This window comes from Carettochelys insculpta, chromosome 5 (genome assembly GCF_033958435.1).
Source record: "Carettochelys insculpta isolate YL-2023 chromosome 5, ASM3395843v1, whole genome shotgun sequence".
Classification (NCBI taxonomy): Eukaryota; Metazoa; Chordata; order Testudines; family Carettochelyidae; genus Carettochelys; species Carettochelys insculpta.
The window spans coordinates 44233900-44249940 of NC_134141.1; the positions used below are offsets into that span (position 1 = coordinate 44233900).

The window sequence follows — 16041 nt, forward strand, 5'->3', positions numbered from 1 at the left end:
TCAGGAAGGGTGTGTGATGCATGCATCTTTAGGAATTCTGGTCTATTTAGAAGGCTCTGGAGTGTTACTTCTTCCCAGACCAGAAGATGAACATTGGGGGTGTGGAAATGCTTGTAGTGATTCTTGGTGACCCTGCTTACCGCTTGTTCCCTTAGCTAATGAAGCCATACACAGGCACCTAGGACTACAGTAAGGAGCTCTTCAACTACATGCTGAGCAGGTACAGAATGGTGGTAGAATTTGCCTTTGGACTTTTAAAAGCCAGATTCAATTGCATTCTGGCCTACTTAGAGCTCAGTGAAAAAACATTACCTTTGTCGTTGAAGCCTGCTGTATTCTTCATAACATTTGTGAGGCGAAGTGGGAGAATTTCATGGGGGGGCGGGGCAGAGGCAGATCTCCTGGCCAGAAATTATCAGCTACCAAACACAAGAGCAAACATGAAAGCACAGAAAGAGGCAAGGAAAATCAGGAGTACCTTGGAAACCAAGTTTATGAATGAGCATAAAGGTCCTGAATCTCCTGCTGTTAACTAGCAGCCTCCCCACACACCCATTCTATTTCCTTGTCCTTTATGGAACCACCTCCAATTTAATGACAATCCTCACCACCACACCCAACCCCAAAGCATGTTAACTAGTAAATGAAACTTTCTTTTTCTAATCTACAATGTTTTTATTCAGGGAGGCCTTATGGCAGAGTGGTCATCATCATCATCAATAACTGTGGGCTCAGCGCCCGTTGGTGTCTGATGCCTCTCTTACTATTTCCTTCCATCTTTCCCTATCCAGTGCAGAGTGGCTTAGTTTCTGTAGACTAGCTCCGCACCAATCTACTACATCAGCTATCCATTCTTTGTGGGGGTCTGCCTCTCCTATTCAAACCACCCATTATGCCGAATACTAGGGTCTTGATTTTTCATTCGTTGTTCATGCTGCAAATATGTCCAAATAGTTGTAGCTTCCATTTTATAACCTTCTGCAGCAGGTTCTCTTTCGGATGTGTCTTCCTATATAATTCCTCATTGGTGACCTTCTGCATCCATCCTATGCTCGGAATCTTTCTATAACAACTCCTTTCGACGCCAATATTCTTCTTTTCAAATTTCGTTATCACCCATGTCTCACATCCGTACAACATGCTGCTGAATACACGTTTTCAAGACGCCCAGCTTCGTTCTTAAGCTAATTGCTTTGCTTTTCTAGATCTTATCCATCCCCTTCAAACTTGCTCTGGCTTTCTCTATTCTAGTCACTATTTCCTTCTTACAGTCTAGATCATAAGTTATGTTGCTCCCCATATATGTGAACTTCTCTACATTTTCTAGTTCAATACCATCCATACTGATCTTCCTTCGTATTTCCTTATCTCCAAATACCATTGTTTTTGTTTTATTGATGGTCATAATCAGTCCATACCACTTCCCTTCTTCATTTAACACCCACACCATTTTCGCTAGCTTCTCCTCATGTTCCTCGATGATAGCTATATCATCTGCAAACCTCAAGTTGTTAATTCTTTTCCTGTGCTCAGATATCCCTTCTACCTCTTCCATGATCTTGTCCATCGCTCTCTCCAGACGTGCGATGAAGATACTTGGTGATATTGGATCTCCTTGTCTCCTACCTCTACTTGTTTTAAACCAACTTCCCAATTCCCCACATGTTCTCACCGCTGCCTCCGCATTATCACTGATATCTTTCAACAACCATATTAGTCTGCTATCCACTCCATGTGACTCCAACACTGCCCAAGTCACTTTCTGATCTATACTGTCAAATGCCTTTTGAAAATCGATGAAGCAAGTGTATACGTTTTTGTTCTTTTGTTGAGCTTTGTCCGCTATCAGTCTTAGTGCCAATATCTGCTGTATGGTACTTCTATCTTTTCTGAACCCTGCTTGCATGTCTGCTATATGTTCTTCTATCTGCCATCTCGTGCTCTGTAGCAAACTCTAACAGTTTCTCACCTCATTTGTTTCTTTCTCCATATCCAAACCTTCCCATGACTCTTTCCCAACCTTCATTATCTGTTCCAACCTTTGCATTCCAAACTCCTCCGATGATCAAAACATCTTTCTTCGGTATCTCCTCCACCGTCTTTGTCAAGTCTTTATAAAATAGCTCAATCTCTTCCTCTGTACTGTCTGATGTGGGTGCATACACCTGAATGATGGAGATGTTGAACGGTTTTCCTTCGAATCATGTGACCATCATTCTTGCACTCATCAGTTTGTATCCTAACAATGCTCTTCTAGCTGTTTTGCTAAGAAGGAATCCAACTCCTGCTTCATGCTTCATTTCATTTCCTGACCAAATGACTTTGCAACTGCATATCTCTCCTGATCCTGTCCAACGCATCTCTGCCAGTCCATTTCCTTCTGAAGCAGCTCTAATTTTCCAGTTGCCCACAGTGTTTGGACATTCCATGTTCCAATGGATAGCATATGTGTTAGGTGTAATTTTCTTTCGATAGCCAACTTATCGACCCAGCCCCGATTGCTCTATTGGTATCGCGGACCTTGTTTATCTGAGCGACGTCTGAGTCAGCATCTTTTAACATTTGGTTGTACTGGCATCAGATTTCATTCATATTGTTGTTTGATGGTCAACGCATCGACATACATCTGACCAACCCTCCTCCTTCATCCAGGCTTGGGACTGGCATGGAGTTTTCAGTGGCTTCATGGCAGAATTGGCAGAGTGGTGGGTATAGGTAAAACAAAAGGATAATAAACTCATGGTTCCTGTTATGCTGCTGGGTGATTCCCTGGGGGTAGAGAGCAGGGACTGCTGTGACCTCCCCTGCCTCCTTCGTTCTGGGGTCCCGATGAGTGGAGTTGGCAGAATGTGCAGAGGGAGGAGGTATGCAAGGGGAGGGAAGAGATTGTACAGGGCATGTAGAGCCCCAAGCAGGGTAGGGAGGTCTGAAATGGGGGGCTTGGAGTAGCTGGAGGATACAGAGCCCTGACCAGGGGAGGAGAATGAATGTGAAAAGGGTTGCCTGTAATGGGGGTGCCTGGAGAGGCTGAGGGATACAGAGCCATGGACAGGTGATGTGTATTGCATGGGGGATGCAGAATTCATAGAGTTTGATTCTTAAAGCATTGCTTCCATGAGCTCTGTCTGCCTGGCCATTATTGACAGAACTGAAGCATGCATTTTAGTTCGATTGTACACCATGGTTTCCTCCGCTTTCTCAGCTCCTCTTTTCCTTTCCTGCCACTTCAAAATAATCTGCCCTCATTTCTTGATGTGACTTCTTCCCCCTACACATTTGGGGCAACCTCATTTTGGAGGGGGACTGGGGCCTCTACTGGGTCCTCTACTCTTGTTTGCAAGGTTGTTTCCTGCACTAAAAAATATGTTGAACTTTTAGGGGAATTGTCAATAGCAACATTTTTATATTTACTCGGAACAATGAGCTGTCTGTCTCCATGGAAGAACTTATTGCAAAAATAAGGTCACTCTGTGGACTTTTAAGGCTGAAGAATGCATGATTCCAAGCAGAATGATTTAAGCTCTTCTGCAGCTGACATTTACCTTGAATACAATGGTAAGCTACCTTTGGTTCACGCGAAAAAATGTGGAAGGATTTGAAAAACCATTGAAAGTCACTGCAGGCACACACATGAAACAGGGCTGGGTCTGGTTGCCTGCTGACCCAGGTGGGAGGAGATGGCTGCCACATGTGCTTTTTAAAGCAGCACCTGGATTTCAAAGCAGGCTGTCCCAGGATTTAAAAAATCATAAAAGTCACTGCAGGTGCACACGTGAAACACAGCAGGGTCCGATCACCTGCTGGCCCAGATGGGCGGGGGTTGCTGCATGTCTGATCAGACTCTGGCCCAGAGGGGAGAGGAAGGCTTTTGTATGGGTTTCTTAAAGCAGTTCCTGGATTTTAAAGCCGTGCCATGGTTTAAAAAAACAGTAAGGATGTATGAGTTTTGCTTTGTGCTAGGTGGGTCACAGGCAAAAAATCATTAGTGACCACAAAACTTCCCGTGCATCCTATGTTGACAAAGGAGACATCAGCCTCCTCAGAGTATGAAAAAGAGTTAAGGAGAGATTGCTCATTCTGTTCGGGTACAATGCTGGAAAATTTGCAAGAATGCTCTGTGGGGCCGTGATTCCAGATACTTACTGGTGGGGCTTGGCATGGTGAGGTGTCTTACATTGGAAGCAGGAACAAGTCAGGTCTCCCCAAAAATCTCATGAGGAAAATCCAAAAGATCCTGTCTAAGACCTTCAGTGAGATGACCACACAGGATCAGTGCTCCATCACTAGAAATATTAACAAGCTGTTGAAAGGGAAATGGACATACACACACACCCTGCCCCCAACCATACTATTATCAGTAGAAAAAAAACATGCTCACCATAAATGCCCTCTCCAGCATCACGGTTTGCCTCTGAAGCCTCCTCCTGAAATAAGGGGATGGGCTCCAAGTCCAGAAATAGCTACTGGCTTGCAGGATCTGCTTCTGCACTCGACTGGACCCTGCGGTTGTCCAACTCTTCCTCGTCCAGCATATCAGACCCCACTTCATCATCCTGCCAAGCAACACATGGTGAGGAGTCCACGTGTCTTTTTGGGGAAGAGGTTGCATCTGTCCCCAGAATAGTATGAAGCTCATCATAATATTGGCATTTCTGGGGAGATGCTGAGCATTAGCTTCTGTGCACTTCTGGTAATTTTGCCTTAGCTTTTTGATTTTAACACAGCACTGTTGAGCATTCCTGAGAGACCCTTTGCAAATCGTACCTTACAATATCTTCATGTAAATGTTCTTATGTTTTTGTGCTCTTAAATATCTGCATTTCTTTTGCAGGCTTTGTGCTGTAGGAAGATAACTTCTTCCCCCCACACTGCGATGAGATCCAGGATCTCCTGATGGCTCCATGCTTGGGCTCTTTTGCGACCCTGGGAACTCATGGGTACCAAGTGTGATGTAGAAGTGTGCTCCTGATGTCTGCTCGGCACGCTGGCCAAAGAGGAAAGGAAATGGATACAAAATTCCTGGGCTGATGACCACTGCTTCCTGTCGCCTACTTCCTGCTCATCTGAAAAGCAATGGAGTTGAAGTGACGACCAGAAAGAACACTGGGGCATTGTGGGATAGTTTTGGAGGCTAATAAAATTGATTTTTAATAATGCTGCTGTCTGCACTTGTATAGGTCAACATTGTAAAATTGACTTTTAAGAGTTACTCCCAGTGAATTTGGCATTACAACAGTCAACCTCAGAGTCTCTTAAAATCGGCCTATTGAGCACTGTGTGGTGAAGACTTACAGTTTATAAAATTGACCTACAACCCTTAAACTTGACTTCATCTCCTCGTGCAGATGTGGCCTAAAATGCTAACATGCTTGCATACATATATATAAATTTGGGTCAATATATTGATATATACATTCATGGGCAACGTGTGGGGGCGTGTTAATTGCCTCCAAATTTAAGTATATTATTTGTTTTGCCTCCTTGCTGGGAAATTCATTAAACTGTGATGGAGAGAATGTAATTTATGCAAAGCAGATTATAAAACAGTTTCTATTGTCATGTAACCATATCAGCAAGGTTTTGTTTTTTGGATGGGAGGCTGGACCTAAATTATATACAGGTGCAGTTACTCTGATGAAGCTATACTGGTGCTACAATGAGGAAAACCACTGCACCAGAGTAAAAAGCGACTTATGCTTGTCTACACCAGCGATCTGCACCAGGGTGACTGTAGTGCTACAATAAAACCCCTGCTTATGCAATATTGATTTGAGATTTACTTGGATTAATGCAAGTCAAAACTGAGTGCTGGGGAGGTCCTGGCTCCCCCTTCACTTGTGGGAGCCAGGAAACTGACCAGTGGCTCCTGGCTCCCCACCAGTCCTGGGAGCCAAGAAACTAACCAGCACAGCAGCACTGGAGACAGAGTTTCCCAGCTCCCGAAAGGAGGGGAGCCAAGAACCAGGCTACCACCTGATTCACACAGCAGTACTGGTCAGCTTTCCAGCTCACGAGAAATTTGACGTACATGCGATTGCCTGGAATGCAACCTACATGTAAATTGGGGGTTTACTGTATATCAACTTCTACAGCCCAGTTGAGGGAGGCAGCTAAAGCCAATTATGAAAGGCTGCTTGTGTTACCAAATATAAACCATCTGAGTAAAGGCAACCAAGCACAATATAACTATACACTTCATATGAAAAGTTCTTATTGACTGCTGAGAATTCTTCACGCACAATGAACAGTAATAAAAATACCCTCCATATACTACTTATAAAACAAAAATAGGTGTTTTTAGGGTATGTCTACAAGTATGTCTATGGAGCATTCTTAGTGTTGTACAGTCAGCTTCTCATGCAACTCTTCGGGGACAGAATTGCTCTGTTTCAGAGCTATTCAGCAGAAGAATAAACAAGTCATAGGTGAACCTATAAACACACATAATGGGTGTTTTCACATGTATATTCATGTGCTAATTTGCAGTACAATTCAAGTCTTTCCAATTCAAGGACAAATTAAATTATTATTGTGCATCCTGCTGGTAATTAGTTTCCTGAAACTGAAATCTATTTTTCCCTCTTAATGTGCAGGAGTCTTTGAAAATAGTAGGTGAAAACTTAATAGTCCCTTCAAGAAGGATCTTTAGGATGGATCTCAAAAGTCACGTAAATCAAACCATTTTATAAACTACATTGCAACTTTTCTGAACGTATCTCCATGTTAGCTTTAACATCATTATGTCCCATTGTGATGAAAATGGACTTTCTGTATCCTGTGATAATGAAAATAGCCACTTTATGCAGTTTCTGCCTGCAATTATCCAGGCTTTTCTCAGGCTCTAGAGAAATCTAAGCTAATTGCTTTGGGACTTTTGCTACATTTCCATAAATTCTTTGTTAATTTTTTATGAGAAACTGTTATTGCAGTTGGCCTTAAAGTTCCCATTGTATTCAATAATGTAAAGAAGTCATTATAAAAACATAACCAATTCACCAGTGCTTCCATCAAAGCTGCACTCTTTAATCTACACGTATTCTCAGGTGAGGCTTAATGGGACTCATCCAAACCCTTCAATGGCTCTCTTTTATTTTGATACAAGCTCTTCTTCATCTGAGCTTACTCAAAGCAAATCTAAAAGTGGTTCTATGTGGTGCATGACCTTGTCATTATGAGACATGAAATGAGTTTGCTTTATCTGACAGTTTGCTTTGGAATTGCTTTCATACCTACTTATCACGCCAAAGACAAAGAACTCTGTTTTAAATGGCATGGTATAAACAAAAATTAGGCACATTTCCCACGAAATGCTCTGCAACTTGTGATGTTGCATTCGATTTATTGATCATTTCAAACTGAAAGCCAGAGTTTCCATGGACTCTGAACATCAACAAAAATGAATCTGAATCCATTTTTTGTTTTGTTTTGTTTTTCAGACGTCTAATAATAACCAAGGTCCAATCTTTCAAGGTGCAGAGTACAAGATCACATCTGCAGGTATTTCTATGTCATGATTCTTTCAAAAGCACAGTAATTAGTTTGTATATTTAGTCTTCTAACTATCATAGTTTTAAAATGTAAAATCCCACGAACTATAAGGAGTGCTTTATTTTGAAAGATTTTGATAGCGATATACAATTTGTTGTAACCCCCTGCAGTACCAACAGACCTGGATATCAATAAAGTGGCTGCAATCAATCAAGAGTTTTCTTTTAAAATAATTTATGAATTAGAAAATGTAACTATTTAGAGCTCTGATCCGGTCATTCTCCTATGCAAATGGCTATCAATATCTCCCTCTGAGAGGTACAATGTAGAAAGTTTTGAATGAAGTCCAAAGACAAGATCCTCTACTGGTATGATTTCCAATTACTTTAATGGTGATACAGCAATCTACACAAACTGTGGATCTGGGTCTTATTAGATCACTCAGGCTATGTCTACACACCTAAGTTATTCCTGAATCAGCTATTCCATAAAAGGTATTCCAGAGTAGCTTATTCCAAAATAGTGAAGCCACACACAAAATGTAATTTGAAATAGCACTCAGGTATTTTGAAATAGAACATCTACACACATAGTTCACATCTACTCTACAGTGATCTTCAGAAGATGAGCTTCCAGAAGATCTTTCAAAAAAGCACGTCCACACACAAAAAAGCAGATCAAGAGAGAAAATTGCTCTTTTGAAAGCGAGTGTCCACACAGCCCCCACTCCTTCAGAAGAACAGGCCAGGGATCAAAAAATCTGGCACCACGAGCACCATTCTTTTGAACAAAGGCCTCTGGAGTGTCTACGCATACTTTTTTCCAACAGAATCTTTCAGAAAATGGTGTTCTTCCTCATTTAAGAGAGGAAGAGGGCAGCCGGAAGAAGTGCTACATTCTTTCAAAAGGAATTCAAAAGAGAACTTTTTGTGTGGACGTTCTGCTTGTTCTTTTGGAAGAAGGCCTAGTTTTCCAAAAGGACTTGCTCGTGTAGATGCAGCCAGAGAGCCTATTTTGAAATATAGCCATTGGACATACAACGGCCTATTTAGAAATAGGCTCTATTCCCTATCTACACAGCCCCTATTTCCAAATGCCTATTTCAAAACAGGTGCTATTCTTTGTACAAATAGGGCATCCACTATTTTGAAATAGCGGTTGCATTGTGTAGATGCTTGCTTAGTTATTTTGAAATAGTGCCTGCTATTTCAAAATAACTTTGCTATGTAGATTTAGCCTAAGCGAGCTGCTGAATGCTCTGATATCATTGGAACTCCGATTTAAAAATCTCCAGGCCATATCAATTGTATTTGGCCTCCTTCTGCATTATTCCAAAAGACAACAAATAAAAAACAAATCAATACCACCAACAAAAGCCAACCCAACCTAGGAATATAGGTAGCGTCTACACTACATTTCGCCTTCAAAAGGGGAATGAAATGAGTGACATCAGAAATACAAATCAGGTGTGGATTTACATACCCTGTGATTCATATTCTCATGTGATCTCGCTTCCAAAAGAGACTGCCTTCAAAACAAAAACAGCCATGTAGACGGGGTTCCTTGAAAACAGACCCCATTTTTCTATTTTGTTTGTCTTTCTGCAAGCTGCAATAGCAGAAAACTACACTATAAGATCTAGTGAGGGGGTTTTCTTTGAATAGGGAGAAAAAAGAGTCCCTGTCACTTAGGTCATACAGGCTAGTAGTACAATTTATGAATCTTTAAAACACAGTTTCAGTTCATAGTAATATTAGCCCTTCTAATTTAGTACTGAATCACTTAATATCATCCCTTCCCCCAGAAGCACTGTCAATTTATGATTTGTTGAAAGAACCAAGAGATTCTTATTAGCTGTGAGCAATCCTCAAAAGGCTTGAGGTTTGACTCACAGAAGCACTCCAAAAATCCCACTGCTTATCTTAAGCTTTTCTGAGCCTCTTTGGTCTGGAAATTAGACTGGAAATCATGTGTGACCAGGCCTCTGTTATGCAAATTCTGGTTCTTCCTTCTTTTGATGGGCAAGAAATGCCAGAAGTACAATGTTGCTTGTGGAATTTTGGGGCCTCTGACTGGTTTTCTGGGCAAAATCAGGAAGCATAAGGTTATGGAGAAATCTGGAAAAAATATGTTCTAGAACTTAAAAAAATGGGCCCAGTTTTATTTTAATGAAAAGACACAGGTTTCCTCTTGTTTTGTTGTTAATAGCTTTCCTATCCTGACTACCGTTCATTTAGGGCCCTACTTTGACACCCTTCTCAGTATCAGTATCACCTCACTCTCCAAGGAATCCCCCTGAAATTAATAGAGCATTTATTTGCAAAGTGTGGCATTACCCTGGATGTTGAATGTAGCATAGTCTGGTCCCTTAAATGAGATTCACTCCCTTTTGTTTTAGTTGTCATCTGCATTACAGACAGGAATAAATTCAGATTCTCTGTGAGATAGTGACAGCATCAGCTTTGCTTTCCTAAAATTTCCCATATTATGGTGCAGTTCCATTGTTGGCAACAACAGCAGAAGCAATATTGTAGCCCAGTGTTTCCTAAACTGTTTCGGCCATGGAACACTTTTGGTCTTGGAATATATTGATGGAACCCATACATGCTGGTCAGGAAAGGTGGTTTGGGAGAGGCTTCATATAAAAAAAAGGCACATTTAATGCTCAAAAGTTGATTTAACTTTTTAGATGTCTTATATTTTACAAAGAATTACAAATAAGAGCAAATCGTCTGAATGAACAACTGTCATTCTGATAGGAGGATGGTTAGCAACCCTACAATTAAGTATAAAAATTAAAAATTAAGTACAAATCCAAAACAAAACATCAATGTAACAACAGAAAGAAAGATGAATAGTGTCGTTCTTTTGTACAAAAATAGGAATCACACTATTGTTCAGAAAAGGACTGACCTTCCTGAAAGCTTAAAAACATTTTTTATGAAAAAGAAATGGAAACTAAATTAGGTCTGGAAAAATATTTTTAAATTTTGTGTTTTTATTAATTTATTATTTTCACAGACAACTACTGGAAAATAAAAATAAGTAACACTTCCCAGTTTCTTTAGTGGGAAGAGTGTTTTTCCATCTTTTAAACATAAATGCACTTAATATTAAAAACAATGCTGGAGAGCTGGTTCTTCATATCAGGTGTAGCATCACATTATTCCTCTGAATCCAACTTCTGCCAAAACAATCCAAGTCAACTCTGATTGTTTTGGCACAAGTCACATAATAACTAAACTATTATGAATGCATTATAAATACTATTCAAATAGTTCAGTATTTTTGATACACACATAATGTCATATTTAATATTTTAGAAGGAAAAATATTGCTAGTGTCAATTTTTATTTTTCAGAGAACACCTATTAACATTGCGTGGAACACCAGTGTTCCGTGGAACACAGTTTGGGAATGTTGTTGTAGAGTGCATGCTGTTGGTTGAACTATAAATTTGTTTAACTGTGGACTGGAAAAGTCTATGTAGATATGACTGCACTATCTCAATGACTAAAAAAAACATCATATCATCACTTTGTCCTGACCTCATCTCAAAAAGATTTACCCCTGCTGGGGAACATATGACTCTACAATTGGGCCAATTATCTTTCTATGATGTCTTGCCTTCAAAATCTGTTCCGAAATCTATTCCAATTTTTCTAGACTCAGCTTAGTCTGTGGGAAGAGTTGAAGTGGAGTTGTTGGGCAAGGATCTCAAATTCCTGGTTATTGGTCTGAACTGTCACAGCTGAGGCAGGGTCTTTGAAATCATAACAGAAATCAGAAGTAACTTATGTGGACTGGGGAAATGGGTTACTTCTCCTGATGGATAATTAAATTTTATGAATGCTTGGTAGTACCCAAGGGAGTCCTTGGTACCAGGTAGTACCAAGAAGAAGTGAAAAAATAGATTGACAAGGCCAGATGAATACCCATAAACCAGCTACTTCAAGATAGGCCCAAGAAGGTCAATAACAGAACTCCACTTGTCATTACCTATGGCCCCCAGCTCAAACCCCTGCAACTCATCATTAAAAACCTTCAACTGATTCTAGATCATGATGCTACACATCGGAAGGTACTCGGTGACAGGCCTGTTCTCTCCTATAGACAACCTCCTAATCTAAGAAAGATCCTCACTAGCAATCACAAGCTACACCACAGTAATACTAATCCTGGAACTTTTCTTTGCAACAAACCGCGTTGCCAACTTTGCCCGCATATTTATTCTGGGGATACATCACTGAACCTAACCACATTAATTACAAGATCTGGGGCTCATTCTCATGTACCTCGACCACTACTATATATATCTCATCATATGCCAGCAATGCCCCTCTACAATGTACATAGGACCAACCAGGCAAACACTTCATCAAAGAATGAATGGACACAGAGCAGAAATTAAGAATCTCAGTACGCATAAGCCTGTCAGTGAGCATTGCAGTGGAGTGGGCTATTCTGTTAGAGACCTGAGCATATGCATCCTACAACAAACAGACTTTAAAAACAGATTACATCAGGAGATTTGTGAACTGGGGTTCATACTCAAATTGGGCACATTAATACTTGGTATGAACAAAGACAGCAATTATCTCATGCATCACAAGGACTGCTTCTCTTCCTTTGATGTTGGTAATTATCTTAGGCAAGATACTTAACATTCCCCACCCTTCACAGTGCTCCTTCAGTCCTACTTATTTGATCTGTCAGTTTTTATTGCAATTTTTTTGGACCTCTATGCTATATAACTGGGTCTGGACTGGAAAGTATACAGATCTGAAGAAGCGGATCTGTCCCATGAATACTTATCACCTAATAAATCATTTTTTTAGTCTTTAAAGTGCTACATGACTACTGTTTTGTTCTGTATTTTGGAGGTGCTGAAGGCGAGAGGTGAACATTGAATTAGATGGAAGAAATGAGAGGGGTAACACTAGGAGCTAATGAAGATTTGTGCGTGTGTAGGATTTATGGTGGGAATGAGTGTAGAGTTTGGCAGGATCTGATAAAGGAATCAGAACTGGCAAAGGGTGAGTTAGTCATTATGTCTGACTGAAGAGAACATCAGCAACCAATTTCTCTAATACAGACATTGCTTAAAGTAACATAAGAAAGTTGATTTTGAACTTCTGATAACTGACTGAATGGTTTGATGATGCTTGCTAAGCATCAGTTGTTTCCCTTGCTTTGTAAATGATTGCAGAAGGTGTTATTAGCCTCCTCACCTTAACTGAAAATTCTATTAATTCCCCTTCACATCCACTAGAGCAAGTTTGTTTTACCAATCCATATGCTCGTAATTTCAGAAATGGGCTGGGTAAATCCTAGTTTGTTTAAAGATGGTGAGGAAAGAGCTTTACATAGTAGTTCTGGAGCAAAGAGTGATGTTCATTTGCACGTCAATGCTTTTCCAGCTTTTAGGTATTTAATAGCCATGCTACTGCCTGAGCTCTGGGAATAAAATGAAATGCTTAGGCTACTGGATGCACTCTGCTCTTTTTCCTGTTCTTTGCTACAATATCTATTAACTCAAATAAAATAGAGTTAGAAAATAATTCCCTAAACTTTTCAGCGAACTAAATGCACCTACAGACACACAAATTGTACTATAAAGGCAGTCTTAGATTTTCTGCTCAGGATTAGAGTTGTTTGGGATGAATTTATCTGAACATGAATCCAGAGACTCTGTCAGGGAATATATGTCAAATAGGGGCATTTAAGTTGTTTATGAATTGTTAGCTGGTCCTGAAACTGACCACCAAAATAAATACAAAAGACCTTTTATTTCCTCAATGTTCATTCTTTCCTGATTGGCTAAGTGCATGGAAAAAGCCCTTGCCACACACAGAGTACCTACTGTCATGTAAGTGGAGCATTATCGCATTCCAAATCTCAGTCACTGCTATGGGAAGACACTGGGTCACTGAAAGCTATTGGGAAGATAAACTTCATGTGCCTTAAAAAGACAAAAAAAAGACAAAAGCAAGTTAAGATCTGACTATTAAAGTTCATTGTTCAATATGCAGTACTTCCAGAGAATCTCATGAAAAAGTTAAATTACAATAGCATTGCATAACATTGTTCTATATGTTTCTTTTGTGACTACCCTCTTGGTAGTACATTAGAATCCCAGACTATGTAGGAATGAAGTTTCATGTGCATCAGCTTGTTCTTCATTGCTCACGTTCCTCTTTGTGTTGACAAGAAATTTTCAGTACAGCCATGCAGAAAGGGTGCTTTACTCAAAGATACTCCGTTATGTTAAACAGACAGTATTGTCATTACTTAGCTTCCATGGTCGACTGTGGATGCAGTCCTGTTGATTTTATTAAAGGGGCTGTCAGGATCTATAATTCACACATCATTAACTACTTCATTAAGACTACAGCTGCCCTGTGAGCCCTAAACTTGTAAGTATTTCAAGACAATACAAGTAAATGCTCACTAGCTGAAACATGCAGGCATAGCCAATGACTTGTAGCCTGGATAGTTTAAAGGAAGTACTGTTTTCTAAGAAATTCTTTTCCAAACTACTGAGTTTAAATGTGTAAAACATGCTTGCTTGAAACATTTGATTTAAGTAAAAAGCATTATTTTGCAATGAGTTGTGCATTTTCACATCGTGCGTGAAAACAAGAAGTCAACAGCATATCTAAAGATACAATTATTTAAGCATTTTCATATGTCTTTGACTTTCTTTTCTGCAATATGAAGTAGTCTGTACTACTGAAACATAATAAAGGTGAATTCTAAAGGACACAAACAATTACACTAATATTAAAAGAATTTTAGATAAAGTATGTGGTATACAGCAATATTTTCTTTTCCCCGTTATCTGCATCTTTTCCCAACATTCCTCCTCCTATTTTCATCTTTTATTTCATTGGCTTTTTCCCTTTTTCCCTTGCTCCACAGCTTTTTCGTAATATTGTCTAAGCAAGACACAAATCCCATAACATTTGTTTATAGTTTGAGCTTTGGAACTCATGATATTTGCATGAACTTAAAAGAAGGCAAAATTAGTTTTTAACCCAGAGCTTACCCCCTCTGACTTGAAGAGGTCTATTGGCAGGAATAAGTGCCCATCATTATGACTAATGGCTCCATATTCAGGCTATAAATTTTTATGAAGTGACTGTATAGCCTATGATTAATGCCAAATGACCTATTAAAGCGTAACTAGACACAGACTATTGAGTTAAACCTCTTTATTTCTTATTCTTGCAAATATAAGCCTAAACCAAATATACTACTGTAAAAAATACTGCTTCGTTGCTACCAGTATCTTTTTTAGCTTCAAAATCCCTTTCAAGGAGGCTTTTATGGGTATTCAAGAGAGGCCCTTATAAAATTATTTTAGTTTTATTGTTTTGAACACAATGGCTTACGACTGATTGGCTGGGTCTACACGGACCTATAGTGCCAGCAACTACATGGAAACGAGCAATCTCACAATTGCAAATTGCTGCTCATTAGCACAATCACATGGTTAATTAGCATAGCCGTCAAGATCTCCCTGCTGTCAAAGGCTGCTGCTGGCAGTAAAGAAGCTGTGTAGATTTGCCTCTGCTGGCTAAAACCCTCTCTGTTGCAAGACCCTTCTCCCTGAATTTTTTCAGGCAGAAGGGGCTGATGACAGAAGAGGGGTTTTAGCTGGCAGTGGGATGTCTAAACGGCTAGTTCACTGACGGCAGCAGCCTCTGCCGGCAGGGAGATCTCATTTGGCTATGCTAATTAGCCATGTGATTATACTAATGAGCAGACTTTTGGAATTGCAAGACTGCTCATTTCCATGAAGCTGCCAGCACTACAGGTCTGTGTAGACCCAACCATTAACTATACTTTTGGGAACATACATGGGTCTCAAGGTCCTTAATCCCATCTACTGTTTTGTCTACACTAGGAATACCGGTACGGTTGCGTCTCCACCCTTTTACAACATGCTTTGATTTTCTAGATCAGACTAAATTATGTTGCAATCATTATTAATATTAATTATGATCCTAATTACTTGGATTAGCATAGTGCCAAGAGGATTCCACTGTGCTACAATGGAAGAAATTTATTACAGCACAGATGCAGACAAGGTCTGAAACTAATTTTCTGCCTGCTCCCCAGTGTATTTCATGTCCAGTCTTGGCCATGTCATTGCCTCTTCTTTGTGAGCTTTCACAGATGGAGATTGCTCTTTTTCACGCTGTACCATCTGTTTGAAACTCTCCTTGTTTGGAACTAGTGAGTCACTTCCCCTCTTTAAATGTTACCTGGACATCATTTTCTCTGCAAAGTGTTTTATAATAGTTTGTTTGAAAGCTGTTAACTAAAATGAATAGTACTATACTCATTCTTTTATATTAACCTAGGAGCACCATGGAAAGTATAATTGATTGATGTTATGCCAAAAGCCCATTTGAATTGTGCTATGTTAATTCACTGTAGCTTTGCTGGTAATATGAATACAGTAGTGTATTTGTTTTCATAAAGCAAGTCTCTGGGTAAATGTACTGTCAGCAAAAGTACTGGGTGTTCCTTTGAGCTAAGATTTGA

At 39.8% G+C, this 16041-nt stretch overlaps 1 long non-coding RNA gene across 1 annotated transcript in view; it reads right to left on the reverse strand.

The window, feature by feature from the left end:
• Nucleotides 1-4149: 4149 nt before the first annotated feature.
• The window catches only part of LOC142013078 (uncharacterized), a 28228-nt gene continuing 16336 nt past the window's right edge, over nt 4150-16041 (reverse strand). The window contains exons 4-6 of the long non-coding RNA XR_012645536.1: nt 13352-13450; nt 4379-4553; nt 4150-4283 (exon numbers count right to left, since the gene is read on the reverse strand). This is a non-coding gene — a long non-coding RNA (uncharacterized LOC142013078). The remainder of the gene's footprint in view (nt 4284-4378; nt 4554-13351; nt 13451-16041) is intronic.